The sequence below is a fragment of the Anas platyrhynchos genome, chromosome 2 (assembly GCF_047663525.1).
Source record: "Anas platyrhynchos isolate ZD024472 breed Pekin duck chromosome 2, IASCAAS_PekinDuck_T2T, whole genome shotgun sequence".
NCBI lineage: Eukaryota > Metazoa > Chordata > Aves > Anseriformes > Anatidae > Anas > Anas platyrhynchos.
Window position 1 is genome coordinate 147,499,105 of NC_092588.1, and position 20,754 is coordinate 147,519,858.

The 20,754-nt window shown below is 34.6% G+C and overlaps 1 long non-coding RNA gene across 1 annotated transcript in view; it reads left to right on the forward strand.

Moving 5' to 3' along the window:
- Window positions 1-17,928, forward strand: part of LOC140001760 (uncharacterized) — a 56,239-nt gene extending 38,311 nt beyond the window's left edge. The window contains exon 3 of the long non-coding RNA XR_011807289.1: window positions 17,504-17,928. This is a non-coding gene — a long non-coding RNA (uncharacterized lncRNA). The remainder of the gene's footprint in view (window positions 1-17,503) is intronic.
- Window positions 17,929-20,754: the final 2,826 nt, after the last annotated feature.

Genomic DNA, 20,754 nt, shown 5'->3' on the forward strand with positions numbered 1-20,754 from the left:
CATAAAACATGTGTTTGGGAAAAAAAAAAAAGGATCTGAGTTTTTCTAAAGTACTTCTCACATTCTTCAATTTCTGCAAAGTTAAATTATTTCATCATGTTCTTCATGGGAATGAAATAGATAATGTTCTGTTTTTTGCTTTCCTCAAGCTTCTATAGATTTTATATTGTAATATGTCCCTGTTATATGCTAATTAGTTGATTATATTTGAGCTGGATCTCTGGTTTCAATATTGCCACACATTATGTTATTAAAATGTCTCAAATTGTGAACACAAATGTTTGAATAAGTAATGGAATATTTTTTTTCTTTTCTTTTTCTCTAGAGAGGGGAATTACCAGGAAAGGTTAGCTGTGCTCCAAGAAAGTCTTCTGTCTGTTCCAGACTTAAGCTCTAAAAGCAAGAGTACAAATTGTGCTTTGCACTGTGAAAGAAAGTAGCCTTGAATGAAACACCACCTCAATAACATAAAAAAAAAACAACACAAACAGAATATAAAAAAATGTACTTTCATTAAAAAATCTTTGTGCTTTCCTGTAAAATTCCATATTTAATGTAAAAATCACAAAGAACTTAAAAATATATATTTTTTGCATATGTTGATCTGTGCATATGTTAAGATCAATACCAATCTGATGTCTAGATATTAATATGGTTGTCAGACAAGCCCTTTACAATTTAGCTAGTGCTTTTGAACAAATGACCAGGGAGCTCAACTTTCAGGAGAATTAAGCATTCATTCTTCTGCAGAAGTCCCCAAACTCTCAAGTACTCCATAATTATTTAGAAATTTTTCTTAATGAAATAGAGTGAATAACCTTGAAAACATACAAAAAAGGAAAATATAGAAATTAAATAATAAAACACTTAGTCTAGATTGTTTTGTAATTGTCCATTTAATTTCTTTCTCATTTTACTACAAAAAATGTCCCAAACTTTATCCTTTCTACTCTTTGAGGGAAGAGTAGCAACAGTTCATCATGAGTAATGAGACTGTGCAATATTGATATCTGTCTTCGAAATATCTGGCAAATTTTGAGAGGAAGACTTACTAACTAACAGAAAAGCCCACAAGTTTCCAGTCAGCTCCATTCTTGCCCTTTACATCTGTTTTTAGGAAAGACTTCCTCACACCTCTCTCTTCTCAATAGGAAGGACTATTGAATACTCTCCATCTCTTAGAAAGTTCACCTTTTGCACATTGTTGTTTCTTTTCCTCCCCAATTTTCCCACAGAAAATCTCTCCCATCCAAAAGATCTATGTTACATAGGCTTATAAAGATGCATTCAGTTGGGATACAGTTGGGTGAAAGGCTCACATTTGCTTCTCATTAATAGAGGAAAAAGAGTTTCTTTTTATTATTCCCCCCCCCCAAATGTAATTGTTACAATATATAAATGTAAAATGAAATATTATTAATATTAATAATAAATAAATTAAAATTTAAAATTTAAAATAAATTAAAATTTAATTTATAACAAATAAATTATTAGCTATAGATAATAGCAGCCTGAAGTTAACCCTATTGAAATTTTGCCATTGATTTTACCTGAAAGAAAGACTTTGTCCTGGTTTTGGCTGAAATAGCATTAATTTTCTTCTTGGTATAGTGCTGTGTTTTGGATTTAGGTTGAGAACAATGCTGATAGCATACTGATGTTTTTAGTTGTTGCAGAGCAGTGCTTACACTTTCATAACTGTCTTTAACTCAGCCCATGAATTTTTACATTCTTTTTTGATTCTCTCCCACATCTCCCATATTAGGGGGAGGGGGAGGGGGGCACTGTGTATGGTGCTTAGCTGACTGCCAGGTTTGTTTGTTGTTTCTACATACTGTTTACCCATGGTGACTTTCTGGTGACTTGATTTTGTAAAAATAAATAAATAAATAAATCAGCCCTCTAAAAACCTCCCTCTACTATAAAATATCTAAAGTTAGAAAATCCATGTTGTCCATTTTAAATACATGAGAAAATCTGTTTTCTAGTTCAATAAGATCATAAAGAAAAAAAAAAAAAGTAAAAGTAAAAAGAAAAAGTCACAAGCAAAAAAGAGCAGTGATGTTGACAAAGAAATATTGTGAACATTTAATGGCAGTTCCAGTAGCTGCACAGAGTATTGTAGTTAAATAGTTTTGTCAGCTGCTTTTCTTGTAACCATTGGCCATGCCATAGTTCTGTATAAACCTTTGCAGAGGATAGAATCAGCTTTAATGAAATTTGAGTAGCTGACATATTAGGCAATGCATTATACTGGAAGAAATGCTCCTTGATATTTTTCCAAAGGACTTTCTCTTGACTCTAATCACTTTTTCCTTACCATGCATGATGTTAAAGAAACTAATTATTTTGACATTGACTGTAAAATAAATAGTTTGAGAGCATATGAGGCTCTTTAGAAATTATTTCCTTTATCCTATATTGATAAACACTCTAAGCAACAGTATGTAGCAGAAGTTGATTTCATCGTGCCTACTATCTGCTGGACCAGTGAACCGGATCCCAAGCAATAGGAAAATCTTCCTCATTTTGCTGCTCTAACAACTCCATGATGGAAAAAAAAATATTTTAAAAGACAAGAAGTTACAAAGCAAATTTATTCATAGATTATTATTTTTTTAAAGAATCTATTTTAAAACATGTTTTTACTTAATTAATATCACTTGAAGTGTTTTAAATACCAAAATGCCAGATGCAGAAGTTATTTCAACCCAAAGGAAATAATCATAATTTGAGTTCTAGTATTCTGAGTGTAGGAGTCACAACACCCCAAAATTTAGCGCAGTAAGTTGACTCAGAACATTTGAGTTACCACTCATCCATTCATTCAGAGTCAGTGTAAGTGGGTAAATGTAACAAAAAACAAGCTGAAAAGCCTAGATGCTGAGCAGGGGCTTCTTAAAACTATCGATAGAAAATGCATGGCATACCAAGTTTCATCCTGTCTTTAAAGCAGAGATACTTGATTCAAGTCTGTATATTTGATTCAAGTCTGTGTGTTTGGCATTTCTTCCAACTCCTAGTCCAGGTTCGACAGCCTACCCACTACCAAGTGGGACTCATCCTGTTATTAAAACACTGTTGCTGGAGAAGTTTTTGTTGCTAACCTTTGGCTTAATAGATTTTGTACTTGCCCAGGATATTTTAGACCTCACCTCAGTTTCCTCTTCAGCCTGACACGGATCAGACCTCTGTTTTCTGATTTATAAAAGAATGCCCTCACCCGGTGTAATAGAGTAGTCATGGAGAAGGAAGGAAAAGGAGTAAAGAGAGCAATACACTCGGACTCTCTTATTAAGATCAGTCAGCAAGGGCCAAAGGGAAACAAACAAGCAAGAAGGACATGTCTTTGCAGTTCAGTGGTTACAGCACCCTGCCTGTGCTGAAGAGTACGAGCTCTCTTTGAAAGAGATGAGTCCACAGCTTTAAATGTTTGAAGAACAAATTCCCTTATTTGAAATGTATTGTTACTCTTAATATGACTAAAAATTTGACTGATGGCTATCTACATCTAACTTTAATTTTTCACTCCTATTTTTTCTTCCAAACTATTTAAGATCTGTCTACTTCATTTAAAGCAATAATTTGTCTCTTTAAAATGTATATTATAAAATATAAAATATATATTATTTTTTGTATCATATACTGGAGAACTTGAGGACAATATTTTCTGTTTTCTGTTCTGTATGAAGAAGGTTTAGCTTTGTAACTCATATATTCATATCTGATTAGAACCACTGTAATGTGTGCATTACAACTGGAAGATGATCTGTATTCTCTGTGAGTTAGCAGTTTTTCTGTCTTACTTTGGATGACTTCAGTGGATCTGCACCATATTTCAGCATCTGAAAATCTGGATCAAAATTTAAGTTTATGATTGGAATGTGAAGTGACAGCAGTTTTACAAAAAGTTTGTCTAACCTTGTCAGGACTTGCATTACACATTTGAGTTCCTGAGGTGCTTAGTTTATGTTATAATGACTTTGTTTTGGCTGTGTTTATATCTTATTCATTGTCACATTTCAGCGCTATGATGTATCTGTGCTGGTATGAAGAAAGGGAATTTGAAAAGTATATGTAGGATCATGCAAAGAAATCATATTTTTACATTTGCAAATGCAGATATTGACAGCACTTACATACATCAAGAGGGAAATACCAACACCACTAGATGATGTTATCTCTAATAGAAAACCAGCATATCTCGAATAGAGAATTTTCTAATAGCCCTCTGTAGACATCTTTGCAGTACTTCAGTGTAATCAGTGCCAATCAACATATATCTATGGAGAGCAGATTTCATCAAATGGATTTCAAGTAAGTTATTGGAAAGATTTACATGTGGCTGACAGGATACTGTCAGGCTTCTGCAAGGCTTTGAATGTTGAAAAATATTCAGGCACAAAGAAACCAGAGCAATATTAAATCAACGTAGGCTATTTGTGTACTATATGGATCAATTGCTAACCAAGAACACTCAGTAGGGAGTTATACTGGTGGTTTCTGTTTGTTTGTTTGTTTGTTTGTTTGTTTGTTTGTTTCAATTTGCAGATTAATAGTTTCTCAACCCTACTCCTTTTATTAAGCATATATATTTATTTTTTTTAACCTGTGACATGTAGAATACATAGTCCTCTTCCATAACAGCTGGATCTTACACAAAATTAGGTTAAGTAACAAATAATAGTGAAGATGTCATTGATATTTGTTTGTTAGATAGCATTTCATATACGTTATATGCATTTCAGTATAAGTAAACATAATGTTGCATTAAAAAAATAAATTTTTTTAATATCACCCTAATGTAGGATTTCTTCCTGAAAAGCTGTTCCTTTAAAAAAAGAATGTGGGTGTTGTGAAAGTTAGACAGTTTACCATAAATCGCTAGTGTAAAGTAGAGTGGTATATGTGCTCCTCAGAGGTTTGATTAGGAACCCAGGGAAGCAAAGAACTGTCTTTTTTTTTTTTTTTTTTTTCTCCTTTTCCCTTCTGATGTGACTGCTACTGGACAGAAGATCTTGAGAATGGTCAGAGGAAGAGAAAACATGCTTTATAGTAAGGCGCTAAAGGTATCCACTCTGTTTAGTAAATGAGAGAATTTTAAGAATAACAAATGCAGTCTGTAAGTACTTTGAACTAGAGAAAGAGATAAACTGCAAAGTTCTGCCAAAAGGTTAATTAACTACTGCTGACAGCAACTCATCATGGATTGTGGGAGAGCCTCACTGAGGACTTTTAAAAACAAATCTGAACATTTTTCTAGAGTATTTAATTCAAACGGAATTACTGAACTGAAACCAGGAATTAAATCATAAAAGTCCAATGGCCTGTGTCATGCAGAAGCTCAGACTGAAATCACAGTAGTCCATTTTGGCTTTAATATTTCTGTGGTGACTGCTATCATGTTAGTATCATAGTCAATATTCATTTATCCATATAACGTGCTTGCCAAATACATATTTTATCTCTTTTATAGATTATGAGCTGAGATAAAGATGTTTACCAGGGATGTACAATCCAGTTTAGGCTTGTCTAATGCCATAGATATTTCAGTGTTGTTAGCACCATCATTTTTATATTTTTTTTTTGCCTAAAGGACCAACTCTTGTAAAATGTGTTCCCTCCTACCCCCCAATACAAAACAGAACAGCTGCCTGTAGCTGTGATGGTCTTATTCTGTTATGTAACTACCTACTTCCTACGTGAACACCAAGATTTCTTTTCATCTAAATAGTTGACTGAGTGTAAATTTTCTGGATTCGGAAGTAGCAGCCAATGTCTTACAAATATTCACATGGAGGTAAGTTTTCACTGTGCATTTGCCATTTTCAGAGAAACAAATATACATTGAGATTTAAAAAGCACATAATTTTCATAGCTAAAATACACAGTTTCAGCCTAGACAGACCAGTGTAAAAGTATAGCGTGAATTTGTTCATTTTTCCAGTGTATCATTTTACTCCTGTCACTCTCTTCCCTCTACTTATCTTAAAGTTTTCCTTATCTTAGAAATCTCCAGTGCTTGTAATTTGCCACAGTACTTGCTACAAAAAAGGCAAGATGGAAAATTCATGAGTTGCCTTAAGCTGACTTCTTCTAAATTCATTTTTCTGTGGTAGCCTGTGCCAACATGTATGGTGCGAAATGACTCATTTAATTTTCTTCCGCAAAGACATAGCCCCTCTTCTCTGATGCAAGCTGAGACAGGCATAGGAAACCAGTGTAAAATTTCATGACCACCACCAAGATTGAGTTTTCTAGAATGTAACAGCCTCAATTGCATTTTTCGGATAGGGTTTCCTTTTGATTACACAATCACGGTAGTTGTCACTGTCAATGCATTTTTATTAAAGCTAATTTCAGTGTAAATGCTACTTATGTATATATGTATTATGTGATATATCAAAAGTTGTGCACTTTTATTGTATTTAACTTCCTGCATCTCTCTGAATTTTGCTAACATATAGATCAATTTGCTATTAATATCATTACAAAAATAGTATGGAATAGTAATAAAAATTAACATCCCACTCAGACTATTTTCATTACAATTAAAGCTCCTGAAAATGCATCTGCTTTCGGCAAAGTACAAATAGGGAAAACTTTCTTTTCCTTTAGATTTTCATGCAACATTTATTTACCCTGTGCTTTCTCTGTGATGTAGCTCATATCCTCTGAATTTTCTCAGTTTGGAATGGAAACTACCAAACCTTTTGTTCACACCTTTTTTGCCGTGACAGTGAGCAGAGAAGTCTGGCCTTTGGTATTTTAGGCTGCTAACAGTTCTCCTTACCTTTTCTGGTCACATAGAAAATCTTGTTTATACCTTTGTGTGCTTGGGTGCTAATTTTTTGAGCTCCTACAGACATTCACTATTTTTTCTAATAAGACCACTTGATGATCACCTTGATGATCATCTTGATGATCATCTGCTATCTTTTATTTCTTTAACTAAAAAAGAATCATTATTTAAAGCATTTAGTTGATGGAACTAGGTATTTCTTATAGGATTTTCCCTGATCAGGATAGCATAAGCTTTTCTCCTAGCATTCCCTCTAGGTTCATGAGATATATCAAAAATGACCATGTACTAGGCTATATTCTTTCTGTGGTTAAACATTTCTTTCTTCAGGGGATGTGCTGGGGAGGGCAAAAGGTGATGGTGCAACAACTTTTTATACAAAAATTCCAGATTAGGGGCACCCTGAGGCTGTTCCAGTTCCTTTCACAACTAAGAAGCCTTATCTGACAAAAAGTCCTTCAGACTGCAGTCAGACACACTTAGAGACCTTGAAAGGGTTTCACTCACTCTACTGGACTATTTAAATCTACAACTGGATAAAAGAACATGCAGCTTGCAAAAAGGCAGAAGACTTTTCCCAGGGAACAATGATATTATGGAACTGAGCTTATGCAAGTGCTTTACAGTTCTTAAGAAAGACATGGTGCGCTAAACTGCTGGGGTCAGTATCCCACTGATTTAGGTTGCATGTCATCTGGCCTTTTTTTGGTCATCAGCATTTTTACTCTCTTTGGAGTCCAGTTATTTCACAAATATGCTGCAGTTGGGTTCTTGAACTGGAAAGCCCCAAGGGTACTTCCACAATTTTAGTTCCACAATTTAGTAGCTTGCAGTTGTAATTTTGCCGCTTGCTGTTCATTTCAGGCTTGTAGCCATTAGAGGGCAGACCACAACAGATTGTTGTTGCACAGTCATGTATTTAGTCTCACTAGTGTTATTTTTGACGACAAGAAATCTTGAGAGAGTTATTTTCAGCTTTTCTTGCAGGTAAATAAACCACAGAAGCAACCTATGGATTGCTGAGGCAATATTATTATTGTTGTTATTATTATTATTTTAGCATTGTTTGGCTACTACCATCAAATTTTGAAGATAAACCTTGCATCTCCAAGATTTGCTTTTGTAGCTTCATTGTGAGCCCCAATGCAGCCCCATATTTTAAAAGGTATACATTTTTCACTTCCCTATTGGTACTATTCTAAGAAATAACCTCTGTTGTAACAGGAACTTCTTTGGAAGGGTTAATGTGATCATCTGTGATTTATCACTCTTTTTGATTAGAGAAAATGGCTATGTGAGACATTGAGTATGGACGTGGTTCATTAGTGAATGTAAATAATAGAAATAAGAGGCACTGACCACCTTGTACTCAAAACCAACCAAACAAAGCCCTGTAAAATACCCTACCCCCAAATTCCTTCATTCAAGATGCCTGTTCTAAAACATTTTTAAGAGTAATATGAAACACCATAATAGATACAGATGTGGTTTATAGCTATGTATCAACAATAACTTGGGGATTCTAAATTTTAGAATTTAGCTGGATGAAGAGGGAAAAAAAAAAGTGCTATTATTCAAATTTGTATATTATGATCATCTAAGGAGAGGGAGAAAAATTAGGAGAAATTAAATTTTCTAAAATATATAAATATGTAAGTCTGCAGAGTTAAGGCCCACAGAGTACTTTAAATTCTTTTTTTAAAAAAATTAAAATTTAAAATTTTAAAAATTTAAAATTTAAAAATTTAAAAAAAAGAATTTAAAGAGTTTAAAAACTCTGCAGTAATTGTCCATAAGGCTGTTTAGAAGGTTGATGTGAATAAACTTTTGAAAAAGCTAGATAGGAGGAAATGAATGCTTTACAGCACACAGATCTAGCCAGAGACTCAAGCAAATTATCCAAATTGAAACTATTTCTGAATTATTTTTATATGTGGTCTATCAAAGACCAGTGTAAGGCAGAGAAAGCAACTTAAATAGATTAACCTGTCACCCTTTTCCTGTCTATTGAAAACAGTAGCTGCAAACATTAGAAATAGAAGTAAATCATGTTTTACTGGACTTTACTGGCAAGACAACTGTGTTTTCATGATTCTCTCTTTATCAGGACTTTTAGGACCAGTGGAGCCAAAGTAACAGGTGACAGCTGAGTCCACAGGTCTTCTTGGCTTGATAAATCTGTGCATTCTTTTAAACATCTGATCATTCCACAAAATTTTCTTTACCTTCATGTACCAACTTAAATCACCTTCCTGAAAAGCATACTAATTTGTGTTGGGTAATAATAAGCTTTCAGAGCACAAATTTCTCCCAGATTCCAGGAATAATTTCTGTTTGCCCACCCCCATCCCCCCACCCCCCGCTCTGATTCTGCTGGCCAGATAAAATCCAAAGCCCAAAGTCCTGTTCATGCACAGAAGTTAAGAAATTGTGTGGCTCCACTCAGTTCCTGTCCAGGGGGCATAAAATGTGCATCATTTGAGCAGTATTTTTGTTCTGAATTTCCTGCAGGACTGTGATTCACACCCTTGTCTTCTTTCTTTCTTCTTCTTCTTTTATCCGATAGTTCAATTAGGGGATTATCCTATTTTCGTTTTACCCTTCAGCATCTAGAAACTTTTCTTCTTGTTAGTAAGCAAAGTGATAGAAGATCACAGAGGGTTCCCTCATTCACACAAAATCTTATTTATTCCCTTTCAAATTCATTTCTTAATTCTTTTCTGCTGCAGGCAAGTCTTTTATTTCCATGATAATTTTTTACTTGAGAACAGATCAGCAGCTTCCCCTAAAATGAAAAGCTTTGTACAGCAAAAATGTGAAAAAGTGAAATGCTGGTCTCCTTTCCCAAGCACAAGCTTCTGTTACTACAACTTGCTTTACTTCCAGTGAGCCCCACAGAGGCAGGCATGCTGACAGTAGTTTTGCTGGAAAAGGAGAGGTAGTTCTTTGCTTTTTAAAGCAGTTAGTCTTTAAAACTTGTACTTTCATCCTGTAGTATTTTACTATTTAATTTTCTGGCAAGACACTTTTTTTTTTCTTTCTTTTTTTTTTTTTTTTTCTTTTTCTTTTTTATCCCCCTTGGTATTTTTGGCCTTGTTTTTCAGTAAGTCTAAGACTATTTTATTTCATAATTTATCACCATGTTTGCTTCAGTTATCCTTAGCCAGGGAACAATGCTGGAGAGAACCTGACCCAAATCTCTAAGCCAAACTACTCGAATTAGTCAAGTCTTGTCTAGAAAGTTTCACTTGGTCTCTGTGTGATGTGTACACCACAGCAGAAGATTTGCTTTAGAGGATGCAGTTTTGGTTGGATGGCAGCTGCAGTCCCTCTGACAGTGAAACCTTTCCCTCTGACTGAGCTAGCAAGCTTTATGCAGCCAAAAGCCATTCTCACATATACCTTTTCTGTTTCTGAGCCTGCCTAGTTAACACTGTCTTTCTTTTCAGTTACTATGTTTGCCAGCTTATATTGCAGCCAGTTAAAAGAATAGTCCCAGCTTGCTTTCAAGGAATACTTTATTAAATACTTTTGCATACAATATTCAATTTTTCATCCCTGCAATGATCTTTTCTCTATCCTTTAATTCTTGTTACTTCTGTTTCACGTAGAATAATCATGCTGTTAGGTTTTGTGCTTTTGTTCTTCACCTTGCAGGGATATAAGTGGTAAAGAGCGTAACTTGTTATAAATTTATTTTTTATCTAGATTTCCTTTGATCCAAAGTTATATTTTCAGTATTTTCAGACTTTTTTTTTTTCTATATTACTCTCTCTCTCTCTTTCCTTCTTTTCCTCCTCCTCTCTCTCTGTCTCTCCCTTTTTAACAGGAGAATGTATTAAACTTTCCTTTAGTTTCACTTTGGATCAGGATCAATATTTCAACTGCATTCGTATGTTTGATATATAGTATTTGGCTGGCAGAGACTATAAGAAGCAATATATTATTTTTCTCTAAAGAAGAATGGGAATCTGATCTGGAGATTACCCACTAAGCAGTTGTGAGGATTTATTTCAATTCCCCTAAGAACCTCTTAGTATATAATTTGTTGTGTAGGATTTATTACCCTCCCAAGAGATTTCATTCAATGTGTATGAACATTTCCCTGATGTTCCCAAGATGTGTGATTGTGGATGGGTTTTCTTGTTAATATGATACACAGTTCTCCCACTACTTCTTGGGACATTTTTAGTCTTGGCATTACTTGTCTCCATTAGCTCTTCCAAAGCAAGATCAATATCCTGTATCCCTTTGCTTTGATTACACTGCCATATAGAGATTTATCTTTATTAAAAATGTAGCCAAAGTCATCAGTAGTACTACTTGTGGTCACACATCTTTAAACTTGTCTTCTTTAAAATCCTAATATTGTATTCTTATATCACATTATATTTTCAAAAACCTTCTTGTTCCCAGATTCTTAGCTATCATACTATTCACTGTTAATACTCCTTGTGGACACTGAAATCTTCCTATATGTATAGTATAAAAATTATTATAGTTTTACTGAGAAATTATTTTAAAAGTGCTTTGAATTTCTAAAGGAACATATATCTGGTACTACTAAATTTCAGGGCAACTACAGCTGTGCATATTCAAGACATCCATAAGCTATTGAAATCAACATAAAAACAAAACAAATCAAAACAAAACAAAACAACTCATGAATTCAGTGAATATCAGATCAAAGATATATTTTTTAAAATGATGCTGAAGGAATTCGTTCTGCATGTTGCTATGTCATGGAACCTAAACCCATCATTAGGTAGCTTATTCCCTCTTCCAGAGAGAGCACATAAAGCAGCAAGCCCTTTTCCTTTTCAAGTAGAACTCAATATTAAAGGAGATTTTAATGAGTTAACACAAGGAAAAAAATGTCATAAGTGTTATAATTAGTGGATAGGCAATGGATAGTTGTATAGTTGCAAAAGGTTTTTCCAGCACTGCTTTTTAATAAATATGATTATTATTTAAATTATTTAAACCCATTTACTTTGTTATCAGGTTCAGTGCCACAGTTCTGTTTAAACAGAAGATCTACTTCAGATGCTAAATGATGTTTTCAAACAAGACTTGAGGTTGTCCTACTAAATATGTGCACATATTAAAAATGAAAGACTTCAGGCATGTAATCATAGAAATGTATGCTACAAGGAACTTATAAAGCCATAGAATCACAGAATGGCTTAGGTTGAAAGGGACTTTAAATATCATCTAATCCCAACCTCCTTGCTGTGATCAGGGATGCTACCCACTAGATCAGGTTGCCCAGGGCCTTGTCCAGCCTGGCCTCGAACATCTCCAAGAACGGGACATCCACAGTGCACTTGATACCATTGCCCATGTCACTGATATAGATATTAAACAGTGCCAGTCCCTAAAGAGACCCCTGAGGGGTACCACTTGTCACTAGCCTCCAACTGGACATAGAGCCATTGACCACAACTTCTGTATATTACCTAATTTAGCTTGATGTTTAAGTAGGATTATTGCCAACATTAGAGTGGTCAGTCATGATTTGTCTTGGCAAGTCATAGGAATATCCAGAGACAGAAAATTCTCACTTTGCTGAACAGACTGTTCCAGTGCTACTGTACCCAATAATTATTCCTCTCTCCTATTTTACAAATTTAAACTCTCAAAACTTATATATATATATTTAATTTGTCCACTTCTACATATCATTCTGTTTGGTTCAATTATTCTGGTCACTCTTCTTCCAACAGGCAGCTGTTAGATCACCCCTTTGCAGACCAAATGAGACCCTCAAGGCATTCAATATCTCTTACATTATGTGCTTCTGATCCCAACTGTCTCACTTACTCTCTATTTCTTCACAATTTCTCTTGAATTTGGGGCAGAAAGCTGAATGCAGTATTTCAGGTATGACATCATTAACACTTGTTATAAGGAGATAAAAACTCCTGATCTTCTTGTCATGGTTTTCCCAGTGTAGCCCACTACAGAGTTTGTCTTATGTTAAGATGCAACTCTTGGCTCACATTCAACCCAGCATTCACTGTAACCCCCAGTTTTTTGCCTCCAAGCCTGCAAAATGTGAATATCCTCCAGAACTTGTTTTATTGAATTATATAGGTTCATCCAAGGTAATACTGTAGAGGCAGGTATAAGAAACCCATACCAATGAGGAGATATATCCCTGTGTGGTACTATCATAATCAGAACAAATAGAATTCTATTATTATTATTATTATTATTATTATTATTATTATTATTATTATTATTATTATTATTATTATTATTATTATTATTATTATTAATAATAATAATAATAATAATAATAATAATAATAATAATAATAATAATAAAGGTGGTCATTACCATGAATATGTGCCAATATTTCCTGATACATGATTTGACTTCTATTCTTCTATTTTAACTTTCTCTGGTTTTCTATTTTTGCTACAAGAACCTATCTACTCTTCATATTTCCCACAGAACCAAAAGCAATTAATAAATTTCTGTGGTGATCAGAAGACAATAAAGGCTGACTCAAATCTGACTTAACCAGGATAGGTCCAGAACACAGGTAGAACTATACTTTTTTAGAAATGGCAGAGTATTGAAATTGCATCCTAAATATATTTTTCTTTGAAAACAAAGCAAACAAACAAATAAGTAACAGTCCTTAAAAGACAGTCATATCCATGTATGCAGACAGCATGACCAAAGATGCCTGTCCTTTAAGATTGTATCCTCCTCTACTCATGTTTGTGTTGTTCATGTACATGTTGTTCTAAATCTGATTCTGTGCTTTAAAGTTACTCCTACTCTTATTTTCTGAACTATAATAATAAAAAAGCTAAATTACATTTTTTGTTGTTATTTCAATGTGTTTCCCACAAGTATTTTCATGATGAGCTGTGGTTTCACATGAGTGACAGAGTTGATTAAAATGGCAACAGAGTATATAAAAAATCTCAGATATCAAAATAATTAACCTATCTGCAGCCTCAATTCGTCCATTCTTCAGAGATAATTAAGAACTAGCCAAGTTTGGGTGGTCTTTGGCTAGTAACGCTGGAATGAACTAATCCCATTATAGAGAATAGGCTTGGGAAGGTAATCACATAAAAGGCAAACAAGAGGTGAAAAACAGCATGTCATGGTGTCATGGTTGGAGCTGATTTATTTATTTATTTATTTATTTATTTATTTGAGGAGTTAGAAAGCTGATATAGAAACCTCTCTCAAGGGAAACACTCCTATGACAGTTGCAAGGCCTTTTTATAAAGATACTCATATTGCTCAAATGCTTTTGGACAACAGGAAAGGCTGCTTAATTTTTGCACAAAAATATTTTTCTCTGTGTAATTGCAATGGCAACTGTTAATAAAATAAAGCTATTCATCCCTGTCATCATAGCCCAGATTAAATGGCCCTAAAATCACTGAAACAGCATTTCTGTGATTAGGTTGATGGGTATTTACAGTCCTTAATGAAACATTATATAGTCATTTGTGCAAAGCAAGAGCATATTGTGTACTGAAATTGTCACATAGCCAAGTTAAAATTATCCTGGATACAGATAGCATCTCAGCAGCATGCCATGCTATGCAAAAAGGAAAACAAAACAAAACAACAACAACAACAACAACAAAAACCTGCAAAATATCTTATAATTTACATTTATTGTCATTATTGTTTTTCATCTATAAAACTATACATAATATTTAAAAAATATTTAAAAGCAGACTTCCATATTTACATTATGATTATGTTACCTCTTAAGAAAATGTTTCACTGACAAAAAAAATCTATGACTGTTATAAATCAACACAGCACTATTTACTTCAGTACTTCTTTATGCCAGGTGAGGATCACACCATTGGAACTAGTAGCTGTCCTACACAAAGCCTTGAACCACTGCTCTTCTGTGTGATGTTCTTGGGCCAGTCTTGAATGATACTCAGGGCCTTCACCTGTGGAGTTATCAGCACATGGTCAGAACCAGTGTTTTCATGCCAAATTTCATACGTACAGTCTGAAGTCAGTTGCCTTTTAAATGGTATTTATGCTTAGCCTCCATGCCTTTGCAAAAGCTGCTGTCTCCTGTTGGGAAAGAGTACAGGTCACTAGACTGTGCAACTTATATGTAGTTATGTAGTCAGTAAATAGAGGTAAAGGCAGTATTAGGAATCTAAAATGATTATCAGAATACTGTAACTGATTGTCTTCACTATGGTATACCACTGCAATACCCTGACTTTCTGCATTCAGAGGTAGCAAGAACCTGCCAGTGCTGACTAATCATGTGAGTTTATCACTGTGACCTTTGTCTTTCCAGTTTTCCAGATAGTGTGTTTTTCACTTTCTAGTTGCTGTATGATTATTGCAAGGTTTGTAATTTCTTTGAGGCATGACTAAAACTGTGTTTTCTCTACCATCTGGACTGCTCCTACTGTTTTTTGCTGAATGCATAATCGTACCTTTTTCTACAGTGACTGAACTGTGTGGCCTATGGATTACCAAAACATAGCTTTGGGGAGGATGGAGATCTGTCTGTTCCATTTTTCATTTTATTTTTATAAATCAGCAGAATGTTGGGATTGTTTGTTTTCTTTTCCCATAGCTTTGGTTTACTAATTTCTTTTCATCTGCAGTGCAGTAACTCTGATTGTTTTAGTCCTGTCATAAAACATCCCAGTCTTGACGTTAGTTGTTGGAATTCAAAAGCAGGATTCAGATTCAGGTAAAGGTACCCAAACATATGTGTCAACCTTTGAACTAGGTGTCTAAGCAATTGTAATCAGAGGAGTCACAGCTGTCAGTGAAACCTAGGTAACATACCAGCTCACCTAGGCTGTTTGATATATGAAGGTGAATCCCTCCCCAGCTGTCTGCAGTAGCTGAAGTGTGGTACATGTTTTCCTGTGTCCAAACTACAGAGCTTGGACATTGCCACTTGCCTCTTGACCTTAACTCTTGAACTCAAACTATGGGGACTTATACGTTCAGTGCCCTAAGTCCCTAATTCTGTGTTTAATAGTTAAGATGTAATCATGCTACCTACAATTGAGCAGAAGACAACCAGATGACAGCTGATTTCTCTCCCTTTGAATTCTGTACAAATTGCCCAGCATAGTGAGGTCATTACCATTTAGGCTTTCAAATCTTAACTCACTTTGAGTCTTTACATGTATGAATGCTGGTTGTAAAACTAATATATAAAAAGGTTTATTATTTTTTGACTGTTTTGCCAATGCCTTTCATCCCTGGAATAAAAAGTGCTTTTGCTGAAAGCTTTTGACATATTACCACTGTTAAATGCTTGTCTAAAATGATTCTGGTCATGTCTCCAGTTGGTTTGTCTATCACAGATAGTCTAAGAATTAGAGCCATCATAAAGTATTAACTGAGAATAGAAATACCAAGGAAACATCTTTTAAAATCTTTTGGATAGCTTGAACCAAAACCAGCAGATATATAGCTATATAAATTAAATGCCATTATTCTTTAGGTCAGAAAATACTATCAGCAAATTTTAAAATCCATCTGAACTAATTGAATATATATAACTGGAAAATCTGAAATGAATTCTTAGCTATAGTAAATCAATTTTGTTGCATTGAGTTTAGTGGTCCACTCTGTACAGTTGCTGAGATCTAGCCAGGAGGTAAGACTGAAGCAGTGAACTGAGGTTATTTGGTGGTTATAGTCAAAGGGGTTTACAGATCAAACAGCTTGCATATGAGATGCAGAGTTTGCAATAAGCTAATTCCTACATTGACTATAGGTTAATGAAGCCAGCTTTGCTTCAGAAAAGAAAAAAAAAAAAAGAGCAATGTTTAGCACTGTTTTTTCACTGCTTCCTGAAGTTATTTTACAAGCAACTTCAAAACACAAACAAACAACAACAAAAAACACACACACACAAAACCACCCCTCCCCCAAAACAAACAAACAAACACCATCAAACAAATGAATGAACAAAAACCTATCTCACCTACATGTGGTAAGCTGCCTATCCGAGATTTTATAAAGTATTCTAAATAAAAACTTTGCCAGACCTTTAGTGTTGTATACCAGTAGCATACCAGTGCAAATTAAACCCACTGCTCTTCTAGACTGAGTGCTTAAGTGCAGCACTTTAAGACTTGAACTGCTTGTTTAATGGGCTGTGAGATCTTTCCCATTTTCTCTTCACAGAAAAAAGAAAAAAAAAAAAGAATTAAAGAGAGAAAGAGAGAGAGAGAGAGAGAGAGAGAAAGTAAGAAAGAAAAAAGAAAGAAAGAAAGAAAGAAAGAAAGAAAGAAAGAAAGAAAGAAAGAAAGAAAGAAAGAAAGAAAGAAAGAAAGAAAGAAAGAAAGAAAGAAAGAAAGAAAGAAAGAAAGAAAGAAAGAAAGAAAGAAAGAAAGAAAGAAAGAAAGAAAGAAAGAAAGAAAGAAAGAAAGAAAGAAAGAAAGAAAGAAAGAAAGAAAGAAAGAAAGAAAGAAAGAAAGAAAGAAAGAAAGAAAGAAAGAAAGAAAGAAAGAAAGAAAAAAAAAGAAAGAAAGAAGAGCTCATCCTAGTTAACTTTCTGGCAACATTGAAAATTAGGGAATTGTTAGTACAATAGGTTCTCCTTAGGAATATGCAAAGGTGGAACATGCCAATGTTTCAGTCGAAGATGTGCCACAGGAGTAAAATGGCTTATTCTCATTAAGAAATAATGCTTTGGCATCATTTCTTGTCTTGTAGGCTTAATAGAAGGCAAACAGAACTTCTGGGAACTGAAGTGTAACTTCCATACAAGCCAGGACAATCAGCAATGCTTCCTGCTGATTTTGAAGAAAGGCTGAGGGAGAGGGAAAAATAAAAATCAAGAGCAAGGTTCACAAGGAGGACCACCAAGACTACCCAGCATAGCCACAATGGGGTTGTTAGGTTGTAGGATTTATGCAATAAAGTGAAATATCTGAGAGAAATACATGCTTAGGAAGGTTGAAACAGTCCTTTTGCCACTGGTCAATGTGCCAGTGAAGATTCAGAACATGTCTCAGTTTTTGTTTAATGTTTGCTTTGCCTATGGGTACTTTTCTGTACAAATGTAAGGCAGTATGGACAATACGCACAACCATGAATTAGTAGATTATTATACTTTTAAGTTTTATGCTCTCCCAACTTCTTTTCTCTGCTATAGCTTCAGCTTCCACTCTGAACTTTGCTAAAAGGCATTTATCAGTTTAGCAATACAGTCCATAAGGGTTCATTCTTTATTTAAACTGAAAGAACATTGCCGATTTTTTTTTTTGTGCGGCCATGTTCTGCCAATGTCCTATATAATGGTATGGTTTTATTATGGACTTCTCTGTCACTTGCTTTTCCCATTATCCATATGTTGTCTGCTAATGGCAGAAACAGAACCAACGCTAAGACTGAAGAACATATTCAGCTCCCAGTTCAGAGTGTTTTTTTGTTTGTTTGTTTGTTGTTGTTTTTTACATACAGTGTTATTAGACACAGAGTTATACAGACAGAATTGCAGACTGAGAATGAATGGAAGTGAGAAGAGAATGTTAAATCCCTGTTTGTACCCTGGGAGCATATAGTAATTCAAAGTGTTCTCATAGCATCATAATGTTAATTTCCCCCCCAGTGCTTTCTGGCATCTGTCTCTATTCCCCCATGCAAAGGAGCTTTACAGAGTAATTTGTCTCATTAGAATTTTCCTTCCTGAAATATGAAAGAAAAAACAATGTTATACATAGTATCTGACAAATTTATTGCTGTGTATAAACTGATAGACAGGAATAAGATTATTTCATATAGTTAAGCATACTAACATGTATTGATTCCAAAATTTATCTCAGAATTTAAGAAATCTGAGGACAGAAGTTTTCTGAAGGACTTCAATTCAGCCTTCTTGTATATAACTGTTATGATTCACTCTTGCAGGAAGCTGGAGGAATTGTCAGAAACAGGACCCCTTGAAAAATGTGATGCTTTAAGGATTGAAGGACGAGGGACATTTTATGGGCTGGATATTACTGTTTTTTTAACTTATTGAAATAAAACTGACCAGTGAAAGGAGACTCTTAAATGTGAAGGGAAACTATTGAAGCTGTTTCAGGTAGAAATTGCATCCCAAAAGAAGAAACAGAAATGTCAAGCTTTTTTCTGTAATTTTTATCTTGTACAGCAGACAACTACTGAAAATGCCAAATAAATTACTATAATAGGGGAATATATAATCCTACATACTCTTGATCTGTACCGGATCCACATAATCTACCACAATTTGCCAATATGTAAAACAATACATGGTATTGCTCAGTGTGACTTCATGATCTGCAAGAGATGCTAGACAATGACTGGTGCCAGTTTTCTCTGTGTCCTTTGGCATGACATCTAATGGGCTGCTAAGAAGGACTATCATCTCTATACAGTTTTTTTGTTTTGTTTTGTTTTGTTTAATGAGTAGTCTGTTATGTTTTAGAAGTTCCTGGTATTATACTCTTTGCATGTAAGTTATAATTATTCTATGAATAAATAACATTTTGAAACATTAACTGAAAGAATGTGTGTGTGTGCATGCTTTTTGAAAGGTAAGAGCATTCAATAACTTCCTTTCTGTCTTCAGATATCACGTAAAGGACAATAAAAATAAAAATAAAAAAATGAAAGTATGAAAAATAGAGAGGAAGGAGGGTGAAATAAATCTTTACAATATCTACTTTGCAATTCACAAATAGTTAAGATATCTAATATTTCTGATAAATCTGGTTAGACAAAATTGGTTTTAAATTATGTTACCTTTTATTTGTTGTAATTCTTGAAGTTGCCTTATATCAGAAAGAACAATAAAGAACCTTAGCTGTGTTTGATATAATCAGAGCAGAGTTATTTAAAGGTCTCAGTAGACTGCTATCTTATCTATATAGAATTGTATTTTGCAATCGCAGAAGAGCAAAAGTCTGCCAGGTACTTAAAAAACTAGAGATGAAGAACTATACTTCACTTAAGGCAAGCGTAAGCTAAAAATGGCTAAACATAGGCACTTGGGAAATGTGTCAGTCCTGACATCTCAAAAATAGAAATAATTATGTAAATCTTGGCTCCAAATCAGAAAGCACATGAGTTCGATTGTTAAGTATGGTCACATATTTCAGTAAATTAATTCAATCTCCTGTCAGAGATTAGAGATCCCGTATGAAAGTGCTAAAAAAATGGATTGCTGAAAGGTAATTTGGGTCAGATCAACTTAGCCTGCTTAATAGTGGGAAAGTGCTGTGCAGAACACTCAGTTCCAAATGTCTAAGCATGCGGTCAGTCAATTACCACCTCTTGGAGAGCATCAAGAGCTGTGAGGGGTGTCTACTCTCCCAGACCTACTCATAGTGAACAAAATACGCACCTTTAAACCAATTCAGATTGTGCAAGAAAAGAGACTGAACAAACGGGAAAAGGGAAATGGAAAGACTGGGATACACATGTCCATTTTTTTCTGATAATGATGCAAATTGATTTCATGGTTATGGACTATGGCTTACTTGTAAGACTTCCAGTAGTTCCTGCCATGGAAAATCAGAAATTTTAATCTGAGACAATTAGAAGTGAAAGAAATATAATCTTGTCTTCTGTGTATGACTTGATCAGTACTACTGCTTCTTAGCAACATTGGGACCTGACATCTGTAGCAGCAATCAAATAATCACATGAAGAAAAGGTGAGTGGAGACAATATCTGTGGCATTTTGTATGTGTGGCATTTCTAAACTGGATTCCACCTATCAGGTGTCTGAAATAAAGCCTTAACTATGTTCTTCAGAAGGGTTCTTTCACTGGAATAATTCCAGTTTCTGAATAGCTACTGAAGCATTGTGTCCAGTTTTGGGCTGGAGCAAGTCCAGTGGAAGCCAAGATAATCATGAGGCAGAGAACATGATGTACAAGGACAGGCAGAACAAAAAGGGGCTGTTTGGTCCTTAAAAGGAAAAGGTCAGAGAAGAC